This window comes from Danio rerio, chromosome 7 (assembly GCF_049306965.1).
Source record: "Danio rerio strain Tuebingen ecotype United States chromosome 7, GRCz12tu, whole genome shotgun sequence".
NCBI classification, from domain to species: domain Eukaryota; kingdom Metazoa; phylum Chordata; class Actinopteri; order Cypriniformes; family Danionidae; genus Danio; species Danio rerio.
This window is the reverse complement of record NC_133182.1, coordinates 47,910,106-47,937,976: the sequence shown is the minus strand read 5'-3', so window position 1 is coordinate 47,937,976 and position 27,871 is coordinate 47,910,106. Positions and strand designations below refer to the sequence as shown.

At 36.9% G+C, this 27,871-nt stretch overlaps 1 protein-coding gene across 14 annotated transcripts in view; it reads right to left on the bottom strand.

Moving 5' to 3' along the window:
* Nucleotides 1–27,871, bottom strand: part of znf536 (zinc finger protein 536) — a 496,275-nt gene that overhangs the window by 380,849 nt on the left and 87,555 nt on the right. For 7 of the 14 annotated variants that reach the window (XM_073907215.1, XM_073907219.1, XM_073907221.1 and 4 more), the window contains 2 exons: nucleotides 18,803–18,902; nucleotides 12,587–12,695 (listed from right to left, as the gene is read on the bottom strand). The gene's annotated coding sequence lies outside the window, so the exon portion shown is untranslated. Of the gene's footprint in view, nucleotides 1–12,586; nucleotides 12,696–18,802; nucleotides 18,903–23,907; nucleotides 23,945–27,871 lie in introns of all 14 variants that reach the window. The other 7 variants (XM_073907216.1, XM_073907224.1, XM_073907225.1 and 4 more) reach the window with 3 other exon arrangements.

Below are 27,871 nucleotides of genomic sequence, written 5' to 3'. Positions count from 1 at the left end.
GCCTAATCCCGCGCTAGCATGTGCCTCAACGATAACATAGAGCGCAGACTATGTCCTCGATTCTTTCTCTTTCTCACTCTCCCCATTTTTTTCCTCCTTTTTTCGCCTTTTTTATTTTATACCATCTGGCCCTCTCATCTCTGACATAAAAAAAGAAAACTAATTCATGTTCGGAGTCATCCACATGATGAATAGTGTAGGTCCAGGTGCTATGAGTGTAAAAAAGGAAAGTGGAGGGAAAGAGAGGGAGGGAAGAGGATGAGAGAGAATTATATATGTATATCATCTCCCATTGTACACAAGGGTGATTTTAAACTGTGTTCATGATTAAAGTGAGGGCTTACGCTCCAGTATATTCCTTACCGCAAAGTGATCGTAATTAGATATTTAATCTGTAATCCAAAATAGCCCATGATGCCAAAGACAAAAAAAAGAAGCGGTGGAGGATGAAGGGATGGGAGAGAGATGATGAATCCAGGCAGAGAGAGAGAGAGAGAAAAAAAAAGTGGCTTTTTTCTATCATTTGAAGGTCACAATGCGATGTGATTGTTTGCCTCACTGGAGGTGAATTATGTCACCCAGACAAGCTTTTAACCCATGTTACCTTCATTCTCTCTCTCTCACGCTGGCGCTCTCTCTCCCTCTCTCTTCTTTAAACAGTTTTCTATTGAAGAGGATTCAATCACCATAATGAATCTGAGGCCAGGCAGCAATCTTCTCCACAGAAAGAAATTCTAAAAGGTTATAGAATTTGTAAAATGAACAGCGCGGAGGAAGTAAATGGCAGCGTGTGTGTGCGTGCGCGCCTGTGTGTATATATATATATATATATATATATATATATATATATATATATATATATATATATATATATATATAATATATGTATGTGCAGAGTTAGGGAATCAATTATTGCAGGACACAAGGCAGTCATAATATTTAGCGGCCCTCATTCACTCTACTCAGGTAAGCTCAAACAGTGCTGCTTGTACAGGAGGTGAGGTTTATTTTTAGGAAGAGTGTGTATATGTGTGTGTGTGTGTGTGTGTGTGTGTGTGTATGCCACGCCCGGCAGGCAGAAGGAGGCTGGCACTGAAGCGTATGAGGGAGGCGCCCCTGACTGAGTCTCATAATCATATGCTAGATTAGGTTAAGTGGTGCACAAACCCGTCAGTAATTCAGCCCACTGTCTCCCAGGGAAACTGATTCACTCCTCCCCCTCCTCCATCATCCCAAAGCCATGAGACACACACACACACACACATGCCAAACGCTTAGCCGGAACGGGGTAACATATAGGACGCAAACGATCCCCCATATGTGATCAATGCGCCCGTCGGTCCTCCGTCTGAGCTCCTTCATGTATGAAATGACTCCATCTTGGAATATTTCAGAGCCCCGGCTGGATTGATTGATTTGTGTTATTCTGAGTGGCGTGTTCGCTTACTCCATCTTCACCCAAAAGCCAGCACGCCGAGGCGCTTAATGTTCCGTCAGAGCCCACGACATCAGATAGTAGGGAGGGTCAGCGAGGAAGACACCTATCCTCCATGTTCCTACATAATGAACTCTTAAAGAAGGTTGCCGGTTGTGCGGAGAGAGCCACGGGAGCCTGGAGCTCATCAGTGTCAGTCCTGAAAAGGTTCCGGAATGAATGAGCGCGAGGAATCAAAGGGAGATTACACGTCTGACCATGTATCATCCTCGATATATTGAACGCCGCCATTGTGTAGATAGAGCGCTTATAAAAAGTGGTATTGTGCCGGCCTGAAAGACTGTGTGGGCTCTCTGCATGACTAATCTGTCTCCTCCCATTATTTTATTCAATCTTCGCTGACTTTATGCCTTTGACATTTTTGCTACACTCAGTAAGTTTGAGTTGAATGGACAATTTTAAAGATTTTTTTAAAGGCATTTGCCAAGGCGGCCCGTGTGTGTGCGCGCGGGGAACAAAAAAAGAGGCTATCTCTTTGTTTCAATGCATAATTTATTACTAAAAATGGTCTTTTGACTAATTCCAGCGGGCAGGGTGAGAGTCGGAGCATGTTCTTTTCCTCTCGCTGCTGAAAGGCGCATTGGATTTTTCAAGTGAAAACATTTGATAATGCCTCAGTAAGAGATGTCTCTCTCTTAGTTCCTCTGTTCAAACCTTTCCACGTGCATTACTCACAAACAAAACACACACACACACACACACAAGTCCAAATGAATAGCGGTTTGGGGTCTGCTATAGATGCGACGCTATTTATATTCCTAACCAAACTGCTAAGAAAACAATTCAGAGGCAATGAGCTGTTTTTGCATTCATAAGCATAACTGATGTGCTCTGAGAGATTTATACAAAATCGCACAAAACACGCACGCACGCACCTAAGGGCTGTGAAAAAGAAAAAGGAAAGCAATTCGACTTGTGGTATACTGCCAAAAAATGCAGACACATTCGCACATGCGATGCAACAGCTAAGCGTTTTGTACGTACGCGGCCATCGGCAGCCAAAGCAACAGGGTGATAAAACACAGAGTAGGACGGTCACTGGCATTAAGAGATTAGCTTAAGTCCAAAAGCAATCATCATCTGAATATTTGATTATTAATCTGTCCTGTTAAATTGATTATGGTAATGCTGAGGACAGGTGGGATCGGGAACAGCACCTGGCCACATATGGTGGCCTCACACAAACACACACACACACACACACACTTCTGCAATGTTCAGCCACCACCGTCATTACACCACATCAAATGTGTGGACTCATCCCTTCCTCCCTCTCTCTCTCCCTCTCTCTCTCTCTCTCTCTCTCTCTCAGGTAAGGGCTCCCTTCTGGCCGCAGGGTATGGTGTACTTGCAGCCGTGAAATCAGGTTACAGAGAGTGAATGAGCTGAGTGTGACTGTCAAACACAGTAAAACACAGCAAGACAAGTGTGCTTCCCTCTGACTTACTGAGCAAACATTTATGAATGGGACAGTATTGACACAACACAAACTATGTCCAATATCAAAGTACAGTAAATTATTATTTAAGGGGGAAAATAAATCATAGTATAAATAGACAATTGTTGTGAATTCTGAATGTGGCTTCAATAATTACAGAGATTGGAGTGGAAAAAATGAACAGAAAATAATCGAGCACCTTCCTCTGTTAAAATAGTCTACAGATATTTCGGAAAGATGCATTCAGGTAATTTTTTGTTTACGTTGTGCTGGCTGATCTGACAATTGATTTGGTCTTATACTGACACCCAGAGGAGTGAAAGTGACTTGAGAAGTCATTGTAGAAATGTCTTGAGGCATGATTAATTAATTCAGTATGTGAAGGAACCTATAAACAAGTAAGGCTACTGAAATACACAGAAATTTATTTACCTGGTTAAGTGATCTCAACAGCTCTGGAAGTGTTTATTTTTTGCTAATTGAAATGCTATTAATTTACTTGGATAAAATTAAGTTATTATTATTATTATTATTATTATTATTATTACATTAATCAGTCAGTGATAAAGGGATAGTTGACCCAAAACTGAAAACATACTCTCTATTTACCTTTAAGAGATTCTTTCTTCTGTTGAACACTAAAGATGATATTTTGAAGAAAGACAAAAATCTGTAATTATTGACTACAGTAGGAAAAACAAAAACTGTGGAAGTCAGTGGTTACATCTGTCCAGCATTCTTCCAAATATCTTCTTTTTTGTTCAACATAAGAAAGAAATTCAAACCGGTTTGAAACAAGTAAAGGGTGAGTAATTTATGACAGAATATTCATCTTTGGCTGAACTATCTTTTTTTTAAACTGCCACTAGATGATGGAAAACGGTAAACAAGTAAATGTAAACTGGCACCTCAGGTTTTTTTAGAGGTGGCATTCAAAATCCAATTACACATTTTATAATTTCAAAATTATATATAATTTTTTTCTTGTTGTGGCAGAAGATCAAATGTCTAAATTTGGTCCATCCAATTGAGTCACACCTTCTGTAGAACATTAGCTTTATATAGAAAATCTTCTACCCACCCTCATGTCACTCAGAACTTTTCTTCCCCCTGCGGATCACACAAATCTGATATTATCAAAATGAACCAAGGTGCTATTTTCTATACAGAAATCATCCGTGGTGATCCAATTTTATTTTAGTTTTAAAAGTATAGTAGTCATATTAGTGATAGCAGTATTACTACTACTACTACTACTACTACTACTACTACTACTACTACTAATAATAATAATAATAATAATAATAATAATAATAATTATTATTATTATTATTATTATTATAATTATTATTATTATTATGTAATACATCAAAGTTTAAATATGACATGAATATAACTAACAAAGTACATTACGCTATGCTAAACAAATTAGTTACATATAATTATTTATATATTTCTTAGTTATATATACGGTTTACTTTAATATATTAATATTTCATGACATATACACACATACATACATACTTATCGGCCACTTTATAAGGTACAAATACGTAAATTACAGGAAATTTCTAATCAGCAAATCACATGACAGCAACTCAATGCATTTAGGCATCTAGACATGGTCAAGACGATCTCCTGCAGTTCAAACCAAGTATCAGAATGGGGAACAAAGGTGATTTAAGTCACTTTGGTATGGTTGTTGGTGCCAGATGGGCTGGTCTAAGTATTTCAGAAACTGCTGATCTACTGGGATTTTCATGCACAACCATTTCTTGGGCTTACAGAGAATGGTCTGAAAAAGAGAAAATATCCAGTGAGCGGCAGATCTGTGAGCGCAAATGCCTTGTTGATGCCAGAGGTCAGAGGAAAATGGCCAGACATGGTTCCAGCTGATAGAAAGGCAACCATAACTCAGAAAAACTACCCGTTATAACCGAGATATGCAAAGAACATCTCTGAACACACATCATGTTGAACCTTGAGGTGGATGGGGTACAACAGCAGAAGACCACACCGGGTGCCACTCCTTTCAGATAAGAACAAGAAACTGAGGTTACAATTCGCACAGGCTCACCAAAATTGGACAATAGAAGATTGGAAAAACGCTGCCTGGTCTTATGAGTCTCGATTTCTGCTGCAACATTCAGATGGGAGGTTCAGAATTTGATGTCAACAACATAAAAGCATGGATCCATCCTGCCTTGTATCAACGGTTCAGGCTGCTGGTGGTGGTGTAATGGTGTGGAGGGTTATTTTCTTGGCACATTTTGGGCCTATTAGTACCAATTGAGCATTGTGTCAACGCCACAGCCTAGCTGAGTATTGCTGGCCATGTCCATCCCTTTATGACTACAGTGTACCCATTTTCTGATGGTTACTTCCAGCAGGATAACGCACCAAGTCATAAAGTGTGAATCATCTCAGACTGGTTTCTTGAACATGACAATGAGTTCACTGTATCTAATAATCTAATAGAGCACCTTTGAGATGTGGTGGAACAGGAGATTCACCTCATGGATGTGCAGCCGACATATCTGCAGCAACTAAAATGATGCTATCATGTCAATATGAACCAAAATCTCTGAGGAATATTTCCAGTACATTGTTGAATCTATGCCACGAAGGCAAATTAAGGCAATTCTGAAGGCAAAGTATGATTGTTTTAAGTATGATTGTTTTGCTAGACAAACACATAAATGCCCAGAAAAAAGCTTGCTTTTGAATAGCATTGGATTTGCGAACTGTCTGGCCTTCTATCTAAACCTCACTTTCATATCTAGAATTCCATATTTTCACTGTGCACATGAAGATACTGCTGGCCAATCCATCCGCATGCACATGTGGTCTGTGTGCGTGTGCGTGTGTGTGTGTGTGTGTGTGTGTGTGTGTGTGTGAGCAGCAGCAGCAGCAGGTGGAGTTCTGAGTTGATGAGCTTGTCATAGCTGATTATGTCACTGTGGGGCTAGCCTTCAAAACTGACGGCAGAGCTACAAGAGCTCTTACACGTCTGTCAACACACAGCGGAGACAGGCTGCTTTAACAATCTCACACTCACACAGGCTCATGGGGAAATCTATATCTTCCCAGCGAGGCAGTGCAGGGCAGTTAGAGTGGTACAGTGTTGGGAGAATTTCAGCAATGAGTGGAGTCTGTTTAAAGGCACGGGCGAGCGCTCTTAGACATGAGCACAGAGGAGTAGCTAATCGCCCTGTGATCTTTTAAACACGCTATGCTATGTTCAACGGCAGCTTGAGAACTCATTTAAGGCCTCGGAGGAGAGCGAGGGGGGCGAATGTGCTGAAATTACCCGCCGCTAAACTGCTAAAGTCAGGCTAAAGCGCTGATTTATTCAACAGAGACAAAAGACCAAGGGAGGGTTTTAAGAGATTCATATCACTGCCAGAGTCTCCTCCGAGGAGCTTTGTGTGGAAGTATGTGTGTGTGTGTGTGTGTGTGTGTGTGTGTGTGTGTGTGTGTGTGTGTGTGTGTGGTTAGACTGGTCTTTTTTTACACAACTGAAAGCATGCAAGTGAAACTGTATTTAACGGGTAAGAGTAGAAGAGTGTGTACTGCATGCGCGTCTGTGAAAAGACTGGCAGCTTTCAAAGCAAATCAAATGACCAACGAGAAGCAGGGGTTTGGCAGATGATTCATTTTTAAACGTGTCGACTAAATTACTGACAAAAATGTTCATTAGCAGACTAAAAAAATATGTCATACTCATAATTATTTTAAAAAACAAACAAAAAAGATGAGATGAGATGAGATGAAATAGTGTGACTGACAATGCTTTTTGTTTTTTGGAAGTTAACATTTCTAATGGATTATTATTAGGGCCAGATGGAATCTGCAAACATCTCTTGCTATTTCTGCGCTGAATTTTATATAAAATCTGCATATTTATGCAGAAACATTTTGGGAGTCTCATTCCTAAAAACTTAATATAGAAAATAAAAAATAATAAAGTTTACAATGCAAATCTAATTAGATCCACTTATTTGGTAAACAAAGCAAGTCTCTCATATAATAGCGTCACCGAATTGTAAGGTTCTATCTGCGCTCTGAATGATTTTGAGATATTGAGCTTCAAAGTTTTTGCATTCCATAGCAAACAGTGTGTGTGTAACATTTGTTTTTTTTTAAATAAAAGGTCTTAAAATGTAAACAACTTATAAAAAAACATCCCATCATGTAATTAAGTTGTCATTTAATAAGAATATGTCAATAACTCAATTTTAGCAAAAATGTCAGAAAGAACTTTATAATTCTAAGGTGACGATATATCTACTAAAAGACAGAGAATATTACTTTAAAAACTGTGTTCTAAATAAAACAAATGAACATTTATTAGTCAATAATGTTACTGAAATGAATTAAAAAAACTGAATGAATGTAAATTTACACACATTTGCACAAGTAAATAAATAGACTCAAAGATGGGCTAAAATTTTGCAGACATCAGATTCTGTGTTGTCCTGCTTTTTATGTAGCAATTTGTAAATGGTCTGTAGAATTTCAGATATCAAAGTGCAGATTAATGGATCGATTGTCTCCCGAAAGAAAGAACAGATTCAAAACTGTCTGAAACAAGTTGTTCGGCTTCCTGTGGGAAAACTAGGTTTGTATTAAAAGTTACAAACTGCCAGTTCAACCTGTTGTTGTAGCTGAGACCTTTTTTGCTGTTAATCAATCTTCTGAGCTTTGAATGCATTTCCAAAAAAATGTACATGGTACAATTGACACCAATTATTTTTTATATATCATTGTGAAAACAAGTCTCTGGAGCTGAAAATTTGATACGATAATGTATGGGCGTTTTTTTTTTTTTTTTTTTTTTTTTTTTACTGTAAGGGTTCTATCATACACCAGGAGCAATAAGGCACAGGTCGTGTTTTGCGTGATTTATTTCTATTTTCAGACTAGCACAACCCTAATTGCCACGTTTTGTGCCACGTTGTTTAAATAGCAAGTCTGTTTGTGCCTTGAATAGGATGTGTGTTTGAATATAACTAAATTTTTTGACCACACTACGCTTTTATTGTTCATTTATTCAATTTCTGGAAATAAGAACTGAATTTAGAAATAGTTTTAAAACAAATCTTTTTGCTTAAACAAACAAAATTAAATATATAGGCTAATGGATGTCCTAAGTGGAGTGCGTACAACACCGTTTCCTTATCCATAAAAGTAAAGAGGCTATTTTTTTATCCTCGCACAGATGGTCTGTTTAACTGTTTTCTCACTAGTAAAGACTTTAGTTTTTCCATTCAGCTTTTCCACTTACACAGTCCATCATGTAAATAGCGAATGCGCTATGGTGCAGCGCAACTGACTCTTATAGGGAATGAGAGATGAGACTCTGATTGGTTTAATGCACGTTATGCTCAAAACACACCCATAACTTATTAAGAGAATAGGCACAACCCTGTTAGACTATAAACCATATTTTTCCATCCCTAAAATAGCAAAAGTGAATTCAGACAAGCCCTTAATGATTTTGCGCCATGCGCTTTAGACTTTGCGCCTAAATCATTAAAATAGAGCCCTAAGTGTTAGACCAATCACAACAGACTGGGCCATCTGACCAATCAGAGCAATGTCATTCATTCATTAAATAATTTTCTTGTCGGCTTAGTCCCTTTATTAATCCGGGGTCGCCACAGCGGAATGAACCACCAACCTATCCAGCAACTGGGAAACATCCACACACACATTCACACACACACTCATACACTACGGACAATTTAGCCTACCCAATTCACCTGTACCACATGTCTTTGGACTGTGCAGGAAACCGGAGCACCCGGAGGAAACCCACACGAACGCAGTGAGAACATGCAAACTCCACACAGAAACGCCAACTGACCCGAGGCTCGACCCAGCAACCTTCTTGCTGTGAGGCGACAGCACTATCTACAGCGCCACTGCTTTGCCCCAGATCAATGTCATATATCAGCTAAAAATATCAATTGAAACTATCTTTCAAATACATTTAAGTGTAATATATATTGCATATAAACTAAAGGGATTTTGACCTTGAATAGACGCACATATAATGATTCATTTAAAGGAAAATGAAAAATCTTTAAAACAGCAGAATCCACTAACAATTTTTTTTTTAATCTAGAAAGAAAAAGGTACCATTTACACCAGTGTGTTTTCACTTTTAAAATGCATAGATTTTATTCTGGTTATGCTCATGAAAATGCTGTGTTTCGAAAACACTGAGGACTTCACTGAAATCTGGAAATGCAGTGTTCCATTTTAGTGTGTTTGGACCAAAACTGACCTAGGCTGAATTATTTTATTTTTTATTTTTTTTAAACAGAAGCTTGGCTATCCACAATCACTCTCTGACTGGTCTTCTGGACTATTGTGTATCTTTCCATGATTCATCAAGCCTGTCACATATGGCCATTACACAACCAGTAGAAAACCAATATGAATTCGGTTGAGATATGCACATGCTCAGTGTGGACAGAGATTGTTTTTTCTAAAACACAGTAAAATCAGCAGTCTGGACGAGGAGCATTTTTATTCTAAAACACCCCTTTAAAATAAAAGTGCACTAGTGCAACATAGCCTAAAGGCCTCAGTATACTTTAAGCAAAACAGAAGAACAACCTTTTTGATGCAATTTTGTTCATTTTGGAATTGGTTTCAGGCCTTCAAAACAACTTGCCAAAGCTAGCTTTCTGACACGTTTGCTCTGACTGGTAAACACTTTTCAACTGCCATTGATCCATGGTAATGGCATAATAGGTAGGTGTGGCTCTGGGGCTCCACTTTCTTTGAAACTGAAATCTTAATTTGCTTCTTTCCTCTGTTTATTTCACCAAGATTAGTCATCTAAGAGTAGAAGCAGCACTGATTTGTATATATACGTTCAGCATTTTACTTTGAAGTTTTAATTTAAGTGGCTACATTGGAGAACATGCAGAATGAATCATTCACAGATTTACTAATGCATCAATACATCTACCAACTCTACAATGATGGAGAGAGCAAGCTACTGGTAATTCAATACAAGAAATAACACAGAATGATCATCCTCTAACAAAAGGGGAAAAGCTGGGCCTGGGTGTCTTTTTGGGAAGCAAACCAACAGGACATTACGGTTTATATTTAATCCCTTGTTTGTTAAATAAATGAGGGGTAATTGCTGTAAAACTTTGTGTATTTTGTATTTATATATTAATGCATTTGTGCAATAATTGAATCTGAGTATTGCTATGCAGGACAGTAAATAAACCCGGTTGAATGTTTGATTAACCCATTAGCTAAAAATGAATCATGATCAATGGGATTATGGGGTCTGGAGAATCTGAAGTGTTTCAGAAAATGCCACTGACCATATAACAGTGTAAACATGGCTTGTCAGAAACTTCTGTCGAAGGCAGGGCAGTGTTACCAGATATAGCTGACTTTTTCAAGTCCGAAACCCTCCCAAACGCTTAAAATATTAGATTAATATTTCACGTGATGTGATGTGCATTTTCAGTGATTCAGAAATGCTCGGTGAGACGCCAGTGTGGATGCAGATCGTTTTCATTCTGAAACACCGTTTTGAAACTATGAGATGAGACCTATGGTTTAAGCAATTCTTCTTGTTTTTTGGTCTGGAGTGTTTCATAAAAAAAAAACGCCACAGACCATATAGCAGTGAAAACATGGCTTCCCAGAAACCTCTGTCAAAGCAAGGAAGTGCAGTGTCATTAATGATAGAAAATTCCATCAAAAACTAGAAATAAGCTACATATTTAGGTCATTTTTTCCCAAGGACAAACCCTATAACTTTAAAACTACACAAAAATGAACATGTATGACAGAAACAGTCTACAAGTAGCACACTGATGTTAAGTGCCTTCTCGAGGGCATGATAGTGATAGTCCAGCGGGGTTTGGATCAACAGCCTTTACCGACCTACATCATTTAATCACTACGCTACACAAACCAAGCAGTGTTTTTGGGCCTTGTCTGGCCCCACTAGAGCTGCTCTTGCATTAAACACTCTTTGAAAATGTCCCAGTACCCTCTTTCCACCCTCCCCCCCTCAGTGAATGCGCATCCTCTCCCAAGCCTTTCCCCAGCATTTGGGTTATTATTACTATTATCATTATTATTTTGGAAAAGCAGCGCTGTGAGCGTATTGCGTCAGGGCCCCGTAAACAAATCTATTATTGGTGATGAATTGTATAATAACACGGGCATAATGTGTTTTTCTCACACTGAAGTGTTTTGAGGTGCTGAACTGGAAAAAGTCCCCCGTCTGTAAAATTTGAATAAACGCACAGAAGACAGGAGAATATCATCAGCTCAAGTAGGTCTCCGGTGGAGACGTACATTCATTCCTTTTATTTTGGTGTAGGTATGTATTTTTATTCAGCTAATGAAATGCTTACAAATAAAAGCTTGTTCTATTGCCTTATTTCAATTTGATTTGCTCATAAGAGGTTACTTACATATTAAATATATAAGATAACAAAATATAAATAAATGTAAAAACTGTTTATTGCAAATGCACACAGATTCAGTGCACAGACTACATATTTTATAAGCTAAAACACACAACAGTCAGTTTGCAGAGGTAATATCTCCATAAATCTCCTTCAGAAACAACATTATTCAGCAATATCTGGTCAACCTTTCAAGAAATATATGTTGCAAGCTTCAAATGTTTATCAATTGTGTGTGCTTTTGCTGTACCCTGTTCACAATAATCTGTTCACATTAATTCAACTTATTTTTAAGATAACTGTCTTTCATATAAGAATCCTTTATATATTCCCTATTTATATTCCCTTAATTGAATAAAAGCTATTAAGTTTAGTCTTGTATCATTTTTTCCCCATCATTTTAAGTGTGCCACACTTATCCTATAAAAGTATAGCTAAAACCATATATGCAGTACTGTTTATTAATCCATCCTGTCTGTAGTGGCGTGGCATCATGATTGTGTGCTTGTCATTGGGTCTGTGGAACTTTTGGTGGGATTTTGAATACAATGTCCACCCTGCTAATGATCATTATTGCACTATTGTTTTCAACAGTGAAAAAAAGTGAAGACACACAATTTTTTTTTTTTTTTATATTTAGTATTTATATTTTTATATATTTTTATATATATTTTTTATATTTAAGATATAATTTGTACCATTTAGTATGATTTGCTCATCACCCAATGACGGTTGGGGTTAGGGGTGGGGTTGGGTGCCACACCTCCTTTTTAAAATCGTACAACTGAACTCGTATGAATTCGTACGAAGTAACCACTAAACTAACAAAACGTAAAATACTCACGTTTCCTCATGAGATCAGGCTGGATTTTTATATAACATTCTGCTTCAAATCAAAGTGTATATCATTAAGAGTTGGCATCATGTGTACTTAGCTAAAAACACTTCAACAAAAGATTTCATTCATTCATTCATTTTCCTTTGGCTTAGTCTCTATTTCAGAGGTCGCCACAACATAATGAATCACCAACTATTTCAGCATATGTTTTGCGCAGCGGATGTCCTTCCAGCTGCAACCAAGTATTGGGAAACACCCATACACGCTCATCCACACACACTCATACGTACGACCAATTTAGGTCATTTTTATGGCGCATGTCTTTGGACCAACATAGACTTATTCTGACTGCTTACCTCTGAATGGATGGCTTTCTGCTGTTACCAGTTTGTCCAGTTAGCTCGCCATGTACGTCGGCGGTCTTGAGATGTAGAGAGGAGATGACCACGGTGAAGGGGTTCAAGTCTGGTGAAAAAAATATTCCAGAAAACAGGTAAGACAAAAACAAAAGCCAAAATTTTAAACAAACAAGTAGATAACAGGATGAGAATGTGGTAAGATCTGAAAATGTGGTAAAAATCAGGCGAAGGTTTCTCTTTTTCTGGATTGCTTTTTAAAACTGTCGGTTGAGTTTAGGGAAGTGATTAGGCGGGTCAATCTGTGCTTTTGAAAACATTATTGATTGGGTTTTGATAAGTGGGTGGGTGCTGGTCAATCGGTGCTTTTGAAAACATTATTGGTTGGGTTTAGATAAGTGGGTGAGCAAGTCAATCGGTGTTTTCGAAAACACTACTGGTTGGGTTAAGGGTTTGAGTTTACAAAAAGACTACACAGCAGCCTCTGTTGGATTCGCAAAAGTAAAACTGCAAGAATGTACCTCCGGGTATGTATTTGACGCTCTCCAGAAATGTATATAGCGGTACATTTTCAGAATTATCATGTGTTGTTTTGGACTTTGGGGGAAAATGGAGCACCCGGACGAAACCCACGCGAACACAGGGAGAACATGCAAACCCCACACAGAAATGCCAACTGGCCAAGCCGGGACTTGAACCAGCGACATTCTTGCTGTGAGGCAACAGTGCTAACCATTAAGCCACCTTGCTGCCCCTAAAAAAATGTTTTTAATAGCTAAGTGAAAACAATTGAGCTTTTTTTTTAGAATAATATAATAACATATTCAAAATAATAATTTATTTCCTTAACATTGAAAGAGTCCTCACTCAACCTTTTGATCAATTGAATAAATCATTGCTAAATAAAAAAAAAAAAACTCCTGACTCCAACCCTATAAACATTTGAACACTGTGCCTGACCCAATGATAACTCACAGTAAGACTTAATGTGCACAGTAATAAAAACCTTTTAGAAAGCCTCTTTTCTAGCTGAATGGTCTCACACTAGCCTGTCTGTAATTCAACAGTATGAGTTAAAATCAAACACACACAGTTGGAGTGGAGGCAAAGTGGTTAGCGCATACAGTATGATCTAACATGAGGATTAAACAGCATGTCACAATGTCCTAAAACTACATGATTTTCATTTCATTTTCCATGGAAATGCATTGGTTTCAGTGATATCTGATTTTTATATCTGATATCTGATCAGTCTCTGACCTCAGTCTTATGGGAAAAAAAGAGCACCAAATACATTCTGCTAAATATCTCATTTTGAATTCCTCACAAGACATTCGCTTATACACTGTACATTCAGAAAAACAGCAACATAATGATTTCATTCTGATAATTTTTCACTTTACTGGCTTTCATTGTTTAACACAATTCACCCAAAGATGAAGTGTCCTCTAATGGCGAACATATTTTTTGAGGCACACTGTAAACACGTCTGGACATCTTTTGTCACACACACCCACGGAGCAGATTCATGCATCTACAAAACCATATTACACACTGTTACTCACTGCTTTTCCCCACATCACCCTTACAGAAAACACACACTCACACTCTCACACAGTGACGTGGATGGACACCCACACATCCTGGCTTGTGAGCCGGGTGTTAAATGTGGGAAACCATGATGGCAGGAGATCGCTGGCAGGAGTCGAGGAGGATCCGCAGAGAGAGAACCGTGTCATATTTTCTGTACTCCAACCAGCTATTAATGCCACCTCTGACCGGTGTGGTGAAATGGGACCCAAAGTTATTATTAATATCATTTATTTTTTTACCACTTTTTGGCCAATAATTATTATATTTTAAGCTAAGTTTGGCTTTGTTCCAGGCCAAAGTAAAAAAATCATTTAATAAAATAAAAACCCTATCCAGATCAAAGCCCCTGCCAAGTGTTTGCATCAGCAGTCAATGTTAGCTGTAATCCTAATATAGTCACATACCTGCTTTACAGCAAATCAGTTACGACTATTAGGCTAATGTTACATCACCCAATAAATATTCATGAAGCAGGCTGATAGATTTACATTTACCAGCTGGCAGACAGCGTTCAAAAGTTTAGGGATGGTAAGAATTCTTTATTGTTTTTGAAAGTCTTGTCTGCTCACCAAGGTTAAGTTATACTTGATCAAATAAAGTAAAAACCTAAATTATTAATATAATTTAAAGTAACACTTTTCTGGATTTATTTTTAACTATAATTTATTACTGCCAATGCTGAATTCAGCAGCCATTAATCCAGTCATTATTCTAACATGATGCTTGAGAAATCATTTTATTATGCTGATTTTATGAATGTTTCTTCTTCGTATCCAACATCGGCTCATTCTGAAAACATAGCTCTATATACATTTCTAGAGATCGGAAATTATGTAGCCAGATGTATGTATAGCTGCATTTCATCTTTAAAACTAACTCTACGCGGTGGTACGATGTCGTTCCTTGACGTGCTTACCAGCTGACTGCTTACCTCCATATGGACGGCTTTCCCGCTGTAAACAGTTTGTCCAGTTAGCTCGCCATGTATGCCGGCAGACTTGAGATGCAGAGAGAAGTTGACCAGGATGACAGGGTTAGAGTCTGTTGAAAAACAGTTCCAGAAAGTGCGGAAGCCAAAAAAAGAAATGAACAAGTAAATAACAGAGTGAGAATGTGATAAAATCTGAAAACTTGGTAAAAAATCAGGCGAGGGCTTTTCTTTTTCTGGATCACTTTTTAAAACTGTCAGTTGGTTTAGGGAAGTGGGTGAATTTAGGTCAATCTGTGCTTTTTAAATCATTATTGATTGGGTTTAGGGAAGGAGAAGGGTAGGTCAGTCGATCGGTCAGTCAGTCAGTCTGTCAGTCAATCATTAAGTCGGTAAGTCGACAGCGGCCTCTGGTGGATTTATGCAAGAACAGCAGGCACATATATTCATAAATGGTAAAAGTAGTTTAAGAGTATTATAATTTAAATATAATTTGGAAGCATCCTGGTCTGCTCCATAAAAATGGTGCAGCAATTGAAACATGAATCCAACATTGGCAAAAATTATAAAACACATAAATCAAATCAGAATATATCCATCCATCCATTTATCTATGATTTTATTTAGCTTATTTGTTTGCTTAATGACATTGTGAACAACACTAACTAAACCAGGAAATGATTTGTTATTTTCCTAAACCTGCACTGAACAGAAAGTGTGAACTCATCGACCAGAAACTATGTTACATTGTTTCTATATTAAGAATTTGGCAATAAATAAATAAATAAATAAATAATGAAATAAATAAATAAATAAATAAATAACAATAATAATAAGAAAGAAAATTCTGTGCAGAAAAGTTCTGAGAATATAGCAGATGTAAACTTAACACATTAAATAAAATAACTTTAAGGTTTACAAAGCAAATCCTAAAGAAACACTTGATTTCTAAGCAATGCTACAGTAAGTCTCTCATATATCTACTAAACAGAAATAAATACTTTACAAACTGTAAAGTACCCCCATTATGAATTTTTTCATCCATTTCATCCATTTTCATCCAGCCAATATATTTTGGTGCATTTGAACAAACAGATATAATTATTAAAACAATAATTCTGTCACTGAACAACCAATAGTGTTTTAAAAAGCAATCCAGAAAAATAAAAGCCTTCACCTGATTTTTACCATGTTTTCAGATATTACCACATTCTCACCCTGTTTTTGTCTCACCTGGTTTCTGAAACTGTTTTTCAACGATCTCGAATCCTGTCGCCACGGTCAACTCTTCTCTCCATCTCAAGTCCGCCGACGTACATGGCGAGCTAACTAGACAAACTGGTAAAAGCAGGAAAGCCATCCATACGGAGGTAAGCTGTCAGCTGGAAAGTCCGAAAAGAAACATCGTCATACCACTCCATAGCGTTTGTTTTACAGACGAAATGCAGCCATACGTACTTCTGGCTACATAATTTGAGATCTCTTGAAATGTATATAGGGCTACGTTTTCAGAATGAGCCTATGTTGCAATTTTATATATATTTTTGTTTCACTTAACTTTTCCACTTTTTGTGAATTTTATTTAATATTTTTCCCTAACGTAAAAATTCAGGCTACTAATTTTTGGATAATTATTGTAAGTTGTTTTGTTAGATTAGCTCCAGATTTGCGTTCAGTATTGACTAAACTAATGTATATACACAGAAATATAATATTGTAAAGCATCATATTAAAATTTTTAATTAAAAGAAAGATTTATGTGGGGTGTACTCATATATGCTGAGCATTATAAGCAACGCTAGAACCATGCGTTACCAGTTGAGTTATCGTACAGCGTAATACAATACGCAATGTGATTTTTTTTTTTCATGTCAACTTGCTCATAATTTTCCTGGAAAAGTGTAACCTACCGCAACAGTAACTTGCGGGTGGCCTAGCTGCAGAAATCTCAGAACTGAAAAGTCACCAGAACAGATCTCAGAATCAGTGATTCATCTTTGCTGAGCTCAGGATATGTTTTTTTATGCTTAAAGTGTTCATTCACGCTCTCTTTCCCTCACACAAATACACACACAAACCACACACACACACTGGGTGGAGCAGATGCTGTTTAGCTGTGGTAATTTGAATATATTTTTGGGTCAATCGCGTGCTCGCAAGAGACACATCCACGCCTTCCATGTGCCGAACAATTTAAATTTTTAATACTCCATTTAAATATATGGGCCACCTCTGCGGCAATCTCACAATGCCAAAAGCCCCTCTGATTTATGTGAGCCAAACAAAGCAACGGCGCCACGCTCTGATATCTGCTCTTACCTTCCCTGCTATTGTTATCTTTAAACCATTTCACCTTAAGGAGGAATCAATAAGAACAATTATTAGAAGACACTACACACAGCTGTCTCTCCCTCTTCTTTCTTAACCTCCTGCTTTTTCTCCATTCGTCTTCTCCTTCTATCTGTCTCTCCCTCGTTCTGTCTTTCTCCTTGGCAACTCACAGGGTATAATATTTAATTACGCTTTATAATTTATGCAGGTTATCAAAACTGTGAGAGCATCATTTTATGTACATTGGGCAAATTGCTTTTTTCCCCTCCTTTTCTTGGGAATGGGGGGAGGAAGGGGGGGTGATTCTTTGCAGGCATAGACAAAGATATTGAAGCTGGGTGCAAATGTGAAATGAATAAACAGGGTGGATCTCTTCTTCAAGGCCCTAAATGAGATCTGTAGGAAATAATTTAAACCAGCGATAGGACCATTTATCATTGAAGGAGAAAGAGAGAGAGAGAGAGAGAGAGAGAGAGAGAAAGGAGAGAGAGAGTAGTGCCCCTGGCCCTGACTGCTACAGCCAGCATCCTGCCACCATAAAAGAGCCATTACTGTAAACAGACACTGGATGTGCCCTCCTACCAGTCAAAAGAGCCTCTGCCCAGCCGCTGAATGCCAAGTACAGGTAAGGCCTGCATGCGAAGCTCTGAATATGCAGCTCCTCTGAGACCTGTTGTTCATCAAAGTGCTTTTCTGCCAGATGAAATGCTGTCACAATTCACTTCGACTGTATTTATGCTAAGGCCTAATGCACCGATCATATATTTTGACATCTACGCGATTTCATTCCCTGACTGTGTACGTTCACTTAAGACATAACCGACTGTTTTTGCATTAATATCCTGGCAAGATGCACTAAGCTGACAAGAGCACTATAAAGTGCCATTTGTTAGCTTCTTTGTTATAATACCTGCAAGTGTTTAACATGAACGCTACCAAAAAATGAAATTATATAGCACATTTTGTTATTAGAAATAACATTAGATGTCAACAAAAGCATTACACACATACATATACATACCCAAATAAATACAAAGTACACCTCCAGCTACTGTGGCATTTACAGTAGCATCATTCGTTGGAGTTGCAACATGGTGTTTTACAGTCATGTAATTGTCATTTTTAAAAATAGCATAAGATCACCATCACTAGCAAAGAAATAGATACATTTTTAGAAGCACCACTTAATGTTTGACATTAACATCTCAAAATATGTAATTATTTACTTCAGCACTTATGTTCTAAGACATATCATAAAATGTTGTCAATTATGCAATGATAAACAATAAATAGCAAAATAGTACTTGACTAATTGACAGCACTTCTCAAATTACATTTTTTAAGGCATAAAGGCATGTACTTACAATGGAAATACCTGTAAAATGTTTCATTCTTCCAAGATTCACACATCTGAACTCTCATTAGGCTCCAAGTCATGACCACAAACCAAATATACAGAATGTCCTGCAAAAAAAAAAAAAAAAAAAAAAAAAAAAATATATATATATATATATATATATATATATATATATATATATATATATATATATATATATATATATATATATATATATATATATTAAATAACAATTAAAATAAAATAATGATAATTATCAGATTAGTGTTAAGATAAGACCAAATGTCAGTTAGATATAGCGTGGTATAAATGTACGTTACAGTACAATAGCCTCACATAATCCTTCAGAAATTATTCTGATGTGCTTCAATTGCAATGCATTTTTTCCTGGATATTTTGATTGATATAAAGAAATAATAACTTTTGGTTCACACTTTATTTAATGTCTAATTCAAGCTATTAACAAACTGTTAACAAACCATTAACTAAGACTTTTAGCTTAATAAATGACTAATTAGCTACTTATTAATTCAATTCATGTTTACATTTACAATATATAGCGCTTTTACAAGTGTGATTGTGTCAAAGCAGCTTAACATAGAAGTTCTAGTTAACTGAAACCGTGTCAGTCCAGTTTTCAGAGTTGAAGTTCAGTTTAGTTTAGTTCAAGGTGGTTTAAGTTTCACTGCTGAAAGTCCCAACACTGATGAGCAAATTCATTGATGCGGTACAGGTGAATTGGGTAGGCTAAATTGTCCGTAGTGTATGAGTGTGTGTGTGAATGTTTCCCAGAGATGGGTTGCGGCTGGAAGGGCATCCGCTGCGTAAAAATGTGCTGGATAAGTTGGCTGTTCATTCCGCTGTGGCGACCCCGGATTAATAAAGCGACTTAGCTTACAAGAAAATGAATGAAGGAATGAGTTAGTGAGGTAATTGTTAGGTTTCAGGATTGGATTCAAGACTTAAAATAAGGTTATACTTTATAAATGCTTATAAACAGTTAACATCTTAATAATAGGCATGTTATAAAGCAGTAGAAAAATGGTGTGAATTGTTCATTTAAAGTGTTATCAATTTTGTAATTTTACAAATGCCTTTAATGTCCCTTTTGATGCATTTCATGAGTGCTTCCTAAAGTATTTATTATAGAGGAGGAAAAAACTGACCTCAAAACTTCTGAGAAGTATCCAATTTAGAACCACATTTGAAAGTGCCCCAAATGTGATGCATAAACGATTTCAAATAATTAAATAAATGAAATAAATGACTTAAACACAGCTTGTCGCAGTTGCAGAATATTCATGAACACAGGACTGAATGTATTCAAATCCAGCGATAAAACCTCTGAGAACTTGCAACTTCACCTTGAAGTCACAGGGTTTGAAAAAAATGACCAGTTTTAGCATCTTTGTTTAGTATAAAGCGCACACTTTAACATTCGTCTAATGCTGGCAGGCTTGTTGAATAGTGCACCTGTGTCTATAATCCATACCTACCCCAGCTGTCTCGCCCCAATCCAGGTGTGTCTGTTTCACTGGATGCTACTATTAGCATTGCTAATGATCCAAATCTCCATACTTCTCTATATAATTAGCGGTAAAGATGACAAGCGATGATAAAAAAAAAAAAAAACCTGGGCTTTACTTTAGAGTACTGATCAGCTGCAAGAGGAGAAAAATAGAGACATATGCAACAACCGAGCAAATGGGGAGCAGAAACCTTTCTTTTAATTTGTCATATTAGTAGCCAGTGACCACAAGCAACTCAGGACATTTTTCAAATGAGAAGACAATAAATCTGACACTAATAACGACAATGTGAAAAGCCAAGACTCATTGAAGTGTAGATTATTTTTCTATTAATTGTATTCAGTGCTCTCCAAAAAAATGGCACTAGGCCATAAGCAGCACATTGGACTCATTTATAACTGCTTACGATGCTCTTAAGGATTTCTCATTGTTATTTAGAACAAAGGGTTTCAATCTTTTGACGCCACGGAACCCAAATATGATTATTCTTGTGCGAGGGACGCACATCCTAAAATTTTAAATGGCTTCTATATGTTTTCATATATAACGTTCCAATTGCAACCCATGAAATGCCAATATTTCATAAAACTAGTAACTTTTTTAAGAAACACTGTACCATATTAGCAACAAACAAATGTACAATGTTTGTGTACAAGTGTATTAAAAGCCACACATATGGATTTATATTATGATGCACTCTGGTTCAATTGATTTAATATAAAACATTGTACTGTGTCAAAGTAAAAATTCATTAACTAAAGTAAACTTAAAATGTATAAACAAAACTAATATTATTAAAATATGTATTACTCATATTTCAGACACATTTAATATAATGTTCAATAATGTTGAATTTATTAATTTGCATTGGTTCTACATTAAATAGTTTTAGCGTGTCTGATGCTTGTTTATGCTATAAAACTCAGATACACTCACCGGCCACTTTATTAGGAACCCCTTACTAGCATAGGTTGTACCCCCTTTTGCCTTCAGAACTGCCTTAATCCTTCGTGGCACAGATTCAACAAGGTATTGGAAATATTACTCCGAGATTTTGCTCCATATTGACCGGATGGCATCACGCAAGTCCATGATGTGAATCTCCCATTTCATCACATCCTAAAGGTTCTCCACTGGATTGAGGTGTGGTGACTGTGGAGGCCATTTGAGTACAGTGAACACATTGGCATGTGTAAGAAACCAGTCTGAAATGGTTTAAACTTTAAGACATGGCGCGCTTCCAGCTGGAAGTAAATGGTTACACTGTGGTCATAAAGGGATGCACGTGGTCAGCAACGATACACAGGTAGGCTGTGGCACTGACACAACGCTCAATTGGTATTACTCGGCCCAAAGTGTGCCTATGTGATTAGCTAATTTGAAACTTGCATAAACAAGCAGTTGGACAGATTTGCCTAATAAAGTGGCCAGTTAGTTTGTCTCTAAAATTCATTCATTCATTCATCTTCTTTTTGGCATAGTTCGTTTATTAATCTGGGGTCGCCACAGCGGAATGAACCCCCAACTTATTCAGCACATGTTTTACACAGCGGATGCCCTTCCAGTTCCATACACTTAACATCCATACACTTATTCACACTCATACAATATGGACTAGTTAGCCTACCCAATTCACCTGTACCGCATGTCTTTGGACTGTGGGGGAAACTGGGGCACCCGGACGAAACCCCTGCGAACGTGGGGAGAACATGCAAACTCCACACAGAAATGCCAACTGACCCAGCTGAGGCTAAAATTTGCTGTATGGCAACAGCACTTTCTGCTGCACCGTCACCTTTATGTCAAAAATATTATAGGAAAAATATTTGATTTGAATACATTATTATGTATTTTTTCTGCAAACTATTATACTGTTCATTTACTGTTTAAAACAGTTGTGTGTTTATTTATTTTAAACAATTATTTTTTGCTAGTTTATATGTTATCTTAATTCATAAATAAAGGAAAGTAGGGAGATAGAGAGACAGAATGGGTTCAAAATAAGGTTGTGTTATGATTAAAGGATTTGTTTCTTGTTTTTTTCAGGAAAGAGAAATTAAATAAAAAAATTGTAATTAAATGATAATTAAATTTATACCCACCATTTTATCATTTATTTATAAATGTATGTATGCATGCATCTATTCTATTATGTATTTATTTATGCATGCATGCATGTATGTTTTTATTTATTCACTTATTTATTTATCCACTCTGTTTTCCTATTTATAAATTTATTTGTTTTTTACACTGTTTTATAAACTTTTCCATAGAGCCCCAAGCTCTCTGTTTGCAGCCCCCTTGGGGGCCCCTCTAGACCCCAGCATAAAACCCTAATTTAGAAACACTTTTTCCCCTATTACATTTTATGTGATCGATGTTAAAACCGGATCCCCTGATAAAGTTGGCGGCTGCTGTGTGGTGCGTGTGCGTTTGACTCCCTGCGCTGTGTTTCGGGCTCTAGGGCAGCCCGGTCTCTGGGGTTTCTAAATGTCAACGACCTGAGGGCCTGACTCTCTTTCTAGCATCCCTAACACACACATCAGTCAGCCTCTGATTCTGCTCTCTGCCTGATAACACTCGCTCATTCATCATGCTAATGAATCAAGCAAATTCATCATTATCTCATTCGCTACTTTCAGCAGTCAATGTACACATTCGCTGTGTCTCTGAAGACACTAGGCCCATTCGACTCGTCTCTGTTCTCTTTCCTCGTAGCGGAAGCGCTAGAGGTGTAAGATGAGAGGTGTGTTTGTGTTGTTGTTGCATGTCTATAAGTGTGCTTATATGCATACATTTAACCCAATTATGCATAATACACAGTAAAAAAAAGCTGGGTTTCACACAATTGCTTCCTGGTGTCAAAAAACAAATCGATTAAGTTAGCTTAATAGTTTTTTTTTCCTACAAATTTAAGTAGATTGAAGATTAAACAATTAAGTTGTTCCCAAAAACACTCAAGAATTGTGTTGATTCAGTTTGTTTTAAATACAATTTTTTAACAAGTAAAAATCAATTTATGGAGTGGATACCATAAAAACTGGGTTCAACGCAATTCCTTCATGTTAAATCAGCTCATTTTAAGTAAGTGGTCTGAGAAAGCAGCTATTTTTTAGGTGTATAAGCTGACAATGCAGGTGGTCATGTAAAAGGTCATTAATGACTTAAGCACAAACTGATTGTCACAGCTAGATGTTGGCACCTTACAACAAATTCAACCAGCATGTAAACACCTAAATTGCTTCTGTTGGTTTACTGACGTCCTTACAGTTGATTTAAGCACATTCAGATGGAGAAAACATTTTGCAGAAAGGAAGGAAAAAATATACACCACAAAAGCAGATTCTTTCTTGACCCGTTATAGGAAAGCATTCTCAAGTCATACAGCACAAGTGCTAAAATCAAAATGCTCCATCTTGACAGGATCACAAGTTCCCCACTGACATATATACTCTTCTTAAGTTCATAAGTATTTATTTAACATGACAATAAACTTAACAAATGAAATATAGACATTGAAAACACACCAATCATTAAAGGATTAGTTTATCCAAAAATTTTAATTCTCTTATTATTTACACACCTTTATGTCATTACAATCTCCTGAGACCTTCGTCCACCTTCAAAACCCAAATTAAGATATATTAGAATAAATCCTAGAGTTCTCTCATCCTGCCTAGACAGCAATGGTCCAGAAAAGAAAACAAAAACATTATCAAATCATTCCATATGACTTCAGTTGTTTAACTAAAATCATACAGTGCATATGTTACAGCCTTATTCCAAAATGGATTAAATCCATTTATTTTCTCAAAATGCTTCTCACAATACCCCATAATGACACTGTGAAAAAAATAATATTGTTTAAAATTGTAGCAAATTTGTCAAAATAAAAAACCTGAAAAATCACATGTACATGTAAATTACAAGTATCCACAGCCTCTGCCGTAAAGCTCCAAATTGAGCTCAGCTACATTCTGTTTCCACTGATCATTCTTGAGATGTAGCAGCTTAAGTGTAGTTCACCTGTGGTAAATTCAGTTGATTGAACATGATTTGATAAGGCATACACCTGTCTGAAAATGGTCCCAGGGTTGACAGTGCATGTCAAAGCACAAACCAAGCATGAAGACAAAGGAATTTTCTGTAGACCTCCGAGACAGAATTGTCTCGAGGCACAAGGCTGGGGAAGGTTCCAGAAACATTTCTGTGGCTCTGAAAGTTCCAATAAGCACAGTGGCCTCCATCATCTGTGAATGGAAGATGTTTGGAACCATCAGGACTCTTCCTAGAGCTGGCCGGCCTTTTAAGGTGAGCTATTGGGGGAGAAGGACCTTAGTCAGGGAGGGGTTCAGTAACCCGATGGTCACTCTGTCTGAGCTCCAGCATTCTTCTGTGGAGAGTGGAGAACCTTACAGAAGCACAACCATCAGTGCAGCAATCCACCAATCAGGCCTGTATGGTCGAGTGGCCAGACGGAAGACACTCCCCTCCTGGAATTTGCCAAAAGGCATCTGAAGGACTCTCAGACCATAAGAAACTAAATTCTCTGCTCTGATGAGACTAAACTTGAACACTTTGGAGTGAATGTCAGCTGTTACGTTTTATACAAAACCAGGCACCGCTTATCACCAGGCTAAAACTATCCATGGAGTAGCATGTTGATGGCAGCATCATGCCATGGGGATGTTTTTCAGCAGCAGGAAATGTAAGACAGGATAGAGGGAAAGATGAATGCAGCAATGTAGAGACATCCTGAATGAAAACTTGCTTGAGAGTGCTCTTGGCCTCACACTGGAGTGAAGGTTCATCCTCCGGTAGGACAACGACCCAAAGCACACTGCTAAAATATCATTGGAGTGGCTTCACAACAACTCAGTGAATCTCCTTGAGTGGCCCAGCCAGAACCAAGACCTAGATCCTATTGAACATCTCTAGAGAGATCTAAAAATGGCTGTACACCGTCTCTTGCCATCCAACCTGATAGAGCTTGAGAGGTACTGCAAAGAGGAATGGGCAAAAAATCCCAGACAGGTGTGCTAAGCTTGTGGCATCATATTCAAAAAGACTTGAGGCTGTAATTGCTGCCAAAGGTGCATCAACAAAGTATTGAGAAAAGGCTGTGAATACTGATGTACATGTGATTTTTCAGGTTTTATTATTTGTAATAAATTTGCAACAATTTAAATTTTTTTCACATTGTCATTATGGTGTATTGTGGGTAGAATTTTGAGGAAATAAATTAATTTAATCCATTCTGGAACAAGACTGTAACATAAAAATGTGAAAAAGTAAAGCGCTTATGAATACTTTCCAGATGCACTGTACAAAGTCTTTTTGCAGTAAAAAAACTGTAAAAACATCTGTGTTCACCTACTGTATGCCTCACGAGTCAGATTATAGTGCTTGTCTATTACAGGCAATACTTTACTTGCTGCCGTCACATGTGGAGTTTCCATGTTCTCCCCGTGTTTGAATAAGTTTGCTCCGGGTTCTCCGGTTTTCCCCACAGTCCAAAGACATGTGTTATAGGTGAATTGAATAAGCTAAATAGGCGTAGTGTATGTGTGTGAATGCAAGAATGTAAGAGTGTTCCCCAGTGTTGGGTTGCAGGTGGAAGGGCATCCACTGCATAAAATATATGCTGGATAATTTGGCAGTTAATTCTGCTATGCCGACCCCTGATTAATATAGGGACTAAGCCGAAGAGAAAAAGCACTCGAATAGCAATACATAATAATAGCCATAGCAAAGCACATCCTGACATGCCACAGAAGAGAAGATATAAGTGAACAAAGTCATATTTACAGTTTTTTAGCACACAAAAGTGCACTATAAAAAAGCTGGGTTAGTCACAATCAATGTGTATTGGAACAACATGAAGTAATTAAGTTAGCTTTATAGTTTTTACAACTTTAAGTTTATTAAACATAAATCAATTAAGTTGTCCACAAACTTGGCTCATTTTAAATAAGCAGTTCGAACAAACAGTAAGTGTCAATTTTTTTTAAGTGTGTTCTTGGAGTTTTGTATGCTTACAGTTGAACCACTGAAGTTTCTGGGATTTGAACATCTCGGGAAGATTGCTGTCATAAGGGATGAGAGAGCTCTTGGTTTTATCTAAAAAACTTTTTTTTTTCTGTATTTCCCAAGAAGAATAATGTTCTTGAAAAATGAGAATGACGTGAGCATGAGAAAGTAAAAAGAGAATGAACCCTTTCACAAAACGTTTTAAATATTTTGATAACAAAAAAAAATGTATTTATTTATTTTTATGTACTGTATGTATGTATGTATTATAAGACTTGCATCAAATTACAAAAAATAAATGATAACTTATGGAAGACATTTCTAATGCCGGAGAGTAAAGTTGACATTGTTTTCTCTTCTGTCAGTCTCACACTATTTTTTTTAACTTTTTTTTTTAAGTTTTGATAACAACATCATCGAGTTTTTCATTTATTATTTCAGCAAATAGAATTGTAAATATATATATATATATATATATATATATATATATATATATATATATATATATATATATATATATATATATATATATATATATTAGTTGTACTCTTCCATTCAATGCGCTTTAAGTTTACCCAACCATAGTTACATTTCCATCCACCTATTTTTACGCAAATTTTGGATATGCGCATAAAAACTATTGATGGAAACATCATGATGCACATAAATTTTGAAAATGCGCAAAACAAACATGCGCATAACTGTCTAAGATGAACATTTTATTTGATAGGAAAAGATGCACATAAACTGATGGAAACACTTTTACCGAACAAATTCCGGTATGTGCATTAAAGTCATGTGATTATGTTATAAGAGATCATGTGATAATAAAAATGTGTGTGAATGGACAAACCAGCAGGCTGAGCACACTGTAAAACATCCGAGATGTTGTTTTGGTTATTCTAAATCTCCTTAACCATTTCAGTATTAGTATTATTATATTATTAATCACTTCTTGAACTGCCAAGAGCATCTGTACTCTTGACAGTCTGTGCTCCATGTCTCAAACCTTCAAACGTCACCAAGTGGTTATTGGTGTCAGCAATTGTCTTCTGAGTTGCAAGTAATTTATTAAATAAAGAAAAGATTCACGTAGCAAATTCTGTTTTTGACTGTTGATATTTGGAGCCAGTTAATCAGGAAGTGACGATTCGCTCGCTTTGACTCGTTGGATAAAACCTCTACTTTATTCGCATGTCTTCTATGCGATATTCCAGTTAATTCGCATTTTTTGATGGAAACAGCTCATGATGAATTCTGCGGCTGAGAAACCCAGAAATGGGTTAATTTCAAGATTTTTTTGGGGGTGAACTAACCCTTGGAGTTTTGGCATAACTATCGGGAAATAAACTGATTTATTAATAAAGTATTGCAAATTCTTTTTTTACTCAAGTAGCTTTTAAAAATACTTGTTACTTACATAGCTGATTTATTGGTTTTCATGTCAAATGAGATAACAGGTGATTTTAAGAAGCTATTAGAGTATCGCTGTTCATATAAACCTGTTCTACATGTCA